The sequence below is a fragment of the Corvus brachyrhynchos genome, unplaced genomic scaffold (genome assembly GCF_000691975.1).
Source record: "Corvus brachyrhynchos isolate BGI_N302 unplaced genomic scaffold, ASM69197v1 scaffold408, whole genome shotgun sequence".
NCBI classification, from domain to species: Eukaryota; Metazoa; Chordata; class Aves; order Passeriformes; family Corvidae; genus Corvus; species Corvus brachyrhynchos.
The window spans coordinates 939,253-943,932 of NW_008239759.1; positions in this window are offsets into that span (position 1 = coordinate 939,253).

The following is a 4,680-nucleotide window of genomic DNA, read 5'->3' on the forward strand; positions in this document are numbered from 1 at the left end:
ACGGACTGCGTGACGTGGGTGCCTTGGTGCCGCGTGACGGGGCTGTCCTCGGGACCCCGCGGTGCCGGGTCTCCTTGGGACCCTTGGTTTGGGCTCCTTGTAGCGGCGGCGTTGCCTCCCGGGCATCTGGCTTTGGAAGATGGACGTGCCGTTGGTCAGCACCAGGCTGGGGACAGAGAATCGAAGTGTGTCAATTGCGGGCTTCTCGGAAGGGAAAAGCCAGTGTGTGCGTATTGGTGCACACACCAGTTGCGAACTGGTGAATTCTGGAATATTGAAGTTCTGTGTTCTTTGGTGCTTTGTGTGTACTACGCCGAGAAAAAGATTCAGACGGTTTCCTTTTGGAGCAGCACGGGGGCCGGCCATAGCACGGTATCACTACTGTTACATTTCGTACAAAAAAAAAATTCTCCCATATTTTGATCAAACATTTGTAGCAACTCCAGGTGTGAAGGAGATTCCAGTGTCCCAGACACTTAGCTTGAAGGAAGGTCCTTCTTCAAGGCCTCCTCAGCACCCTGTGTGACGGAGTTAATTCCTATTGGCAGGTGATACTACACAGCCTAAAAGTGCCACTATCTTTTTCCCGGGACTGCTCAGGGACAAAGTGTTGCTGGTGTGGGTTATACAGGACTGATGAGTGGCACAAAGCGCCTTGGGTGAGGCCTGAGTGGGCAGGTCCCCTTCAGCGGTGACTGTGCTGCGTGACAGTGTGGCGTCCCGTGATGGGCAGTGCTTGCAGCAGGAAAATTCACTTCCTTCTTCCCCATAATAAATGGGGATACAGGCATTCCCCATAATGAGGGATACAGGCATTATTTTCAATCAAAACACTGTCCCTCTTTCCTTATTGGAAAATGAGCTGTACACCCACCTGATATTCAGGTGAGCTGCCAAAGTTCAAATCTCTCCTATTTCATGCCAGTTAAAAAGGTCTCTGCTTTTGGTTCATTTCAATGAGACTTTTGTTAATTGCTGTAATGGTGGTGCATTTCTTACTGCAACTATGTTAGAAAAAAGATAATAACTTAGAAAACCTGATTCTTGCACCTGTTTTCATGGTATTTTTGTTTTCCTGTCAAAACCCAAGTGTGAACAGATTTGCAGGAAAAAGCTTTTGGAAAGTCATTATTGGACTATGAACTGTTTTTTAAGGGGAAGTCTCAAATTGGTGGAAAAATCACCAGTACTGCATAAGCAATTGTACTGGACCTAGCTGGGAAGGAATTAGCTTTCATTACAGCAGCCAATATGGTGGTATATCTTTGATTTTGGCTAGAAGAGTATTGATACCACACTAATAATTTGTCTATTCCTGTACCGCTACTTGCACAATGTTGAGGCTTTCTCCATTTTTCACTCTGCCCCTGTCCCCATTGTGTAAGCTAGAGGTGCACAGGAAGTTGGGAAGGAACAGAGCTGGGATAGTTGGCTGCAACTGAGCAGAGGGATAGCCCTTACCACGACTGGCACTCAGAACTGGGGACAGATGAAGAAGGGTGGAAGGATATGGTCTTCTTCCAAGGTGGCCACCAATCTGAGATTTGCTGGTTGTCACTGTGCTTGTGGGAGGTAGTGAGTGACCAGCTCTGCATTATTTGGTGTAGTTGTGCTCTTTTTCCTTCACCTCTTAAATTACGTTTATCTTGACACATGGCTTTTTTTGATCTCCCTGTTCTGTCCTCAGTCCCTCTGGGCAGGGGGAACTGAGCACTCACTGTGTGGGTGCTAGGCAGCTGGCCTGGGTCAGCTTATGGCACCAGTAGAGGGGAATTCCAGTAAGTGAAGTAAATACTCTTTAGGCTGTCCAGTTTACTTTTTCTTTCATTTCATATGAGATTTAATACAAATAGCTGAGTTCTGTGGTACTGATTTTTGGTAAGGTGCCCCACAACAGTGGAGTATCTTATTTAATGTGTCACATGTAAGGTTGTATATTAGCTTATCCTAACATATATATTATCATTCTGAAGCTTTCCTGTGATGTGTGGCCAGCTCTATTTAAGGCCAGTAATCAGTAAAGTGAAATAATTCCTCCTTTTTTCTGGAGACATTTGATAAGTGTAAATCTGGATTTTCTGGAAAGATTCAGTAAATCTGTGGATTTTTCTACCTAACGTGAATATATACGGTAGAAATTAATAATTTGTACATGGTTTCCAACTAGTTGTGCAGTATAATAACTGCAACAATTCACTTTGTAATACTGCATACTTTTTGGGAGTATCTGAGGCAGTTTCAATGTTTTCATTGCAATATATATATTGCAATATAATTTGAAGACCTCTGCCTTCAGCAGTCATGATCATTTGCTAAAATGATTTAATAGAATATTCCCAAATCTAATTACTATACTGACTCTAGGATCAGTAACATTTATAAAGATGAATTATGCAATTGAGCTCTCCAAAATTTGCAAATTTGGAGTTATAAAGCGTCTGTTCTGTTGCCTTCCTTCTGTCTTCATTGTTACAGGGACTAGGTGTTTTGGAGAAAATACAAGTAGGTATGTTGAAGTAAGACTTTTTTCAGTGAAGCTGCCATACTGAGGCATTATTTTTTATTTCATTCTCCAAGAGGGAATTTTTAGGTTGGTTTCTGTCCTACAAGTGTAGTGCAACTTTTGCAGATGCTGTTTGCCCTGCTAGATTTCTGCTCGAGCACAAGGGGTACTACTGTGGCTTATCCTTTAGGTAATTACAGGCTGAAACTGAGTGTTTTCTCAAGTGCCATCTCCATTTCTGTAGTAGGGAATGCTGAAGTCGAACTGATGCTTTGTTGTCTGATTGAATGTGAAATTCTGTAAAACGCATAGCAACAAGAGATACAATGCCACTGACAATTTTATTTGAGGTTCAAATTCTCATGTGACCATACCTACAGCCAAAAGTAAAAGGTCTTTATGATAGAAGAAGTAAGTGTCAGTAAGATGGGACTGTACATCTCTACAAAAAGAATGCAGAAGTGAATAATTTTTCTTAAGGCATATAAAATTTCTGCACATCTCATTGAATTCAGTCACTGTTTGAACAAAAATATGTGCTCTTTGGGATGTATTTATTATCTACTTCATTTTAATTTTGATGGAAGCAGTGATTCCATGTTACCACAATAGCAGTAAACAACATTTAGAGAAAATCAATAGTCAATAGCCTGAAAGCAATGTTGTGACACAAGAGCAAATGTCATAGAATCATAGAATCATAGAATGGTTTGGATTGGAAGTGACCTTAAAGATCATTTCAACCCTCTGCCACAGGAAGAGACACCTTTCACTAGAGATGTCCTGAACTGAACCAGAAGCTTCAAAAAATAAGGACCATAATCTCACATCCTTTGGCCTCCTTCTGTTATACAAGGAGTTGCAAAGACTTTATATAAGAACCAGGCCTGAAGATGTTTCATAGATTTTAAATACCAGGTATATGTGTTCCATAAGAATTTCACTTACTTATATCTCAATTTAAGTGGAAAACACTAGTGGCAATCCCTAGGGGAAACTGAGTACAATTAAACAGAAGTAAACTGGGGGAGATGTCGAACAAATTAATTGAATTGCCTGCTCATTGTAAGAATCTATAAATCATGACTCTTTCGGTTACATACTAATTTACTGCTTTGAACAGAAATGTCAGTAGCAATACTCTTTGCTATATGAAATCAAGAGTGACAATCAGGGCTGTGAAGGTATTTTCTTTATCAGTTCACAGTAATTATAATTATATCTGTGTTATTTTATGTCTATATAAATATAGCTATTTTAATACTGTATTTTTTTGCATGCAATAGCCACATTTATCACCTTTCCCCTCTATTTTTACCTTTAAACAAGAAATATGTCATGCTTATTAGACATGTCTGTTATAAAAGTGTTGATAGTTTTCCTCGCCAGTGATTAAGAATAGTTATAGAATGTACATTTTACACATTAAAGAGTGCGATATGAGGAGGCATGATGTCTAAATTTAAAATTTTGTGTGGCACAATGCAGGCTAAGATTGTAGATTAGTTGAGAAAAGCTGTGTTCTGAGCCTAGATGGCTTTACAAAACACATGCTTACATGGAAATGAAGATTTGGGCCAGTGTGGTCTTTATGACTTCCTGCACTGCATGCCTATGACTAATTATTGGTTCTAGCTTTTGGTTTTATAGAAATGATGAGTCTTTAAATGAACATTAAAGAATGGTGCATTGCATGAAAACAATGGCTGAAAGAAGGAAAAGCACATACTATAGTAAGTTATGATTGGACAAAAACCAGGGCTTTTTAAAAAGTAAATGTTTCTGTAAAATAATTACCTAATTGTAGCACAGAAAATAGCCATGGCAGTGGACAACAAGGAGATGATAAACTGACTTTTAAGAAGATTTGAGCAAAATTCTTGAGAAGAATTTATTAGCATTAGTAATCTCTGCTTTGAATGAAAATCACCATAAAGATAAAAAAAAAATAAAAGAGGAGGTTACATAATCATGTTTTAGCACACTGCATTGGGTGAGATGTGTGGTATTATTAACTGTCATGCCTCCTGGTCATATGCATTGGCATTTAAGCATGTCCAATTTCATTCTAAGGCTATTATATATTCATATGGATAATAAAGCAGCCACATTTATGCTGAATCAAGGACATAAGTAAATAGAGACAAATGGACAAGATTTTCAGGTCCTTAAGAGAT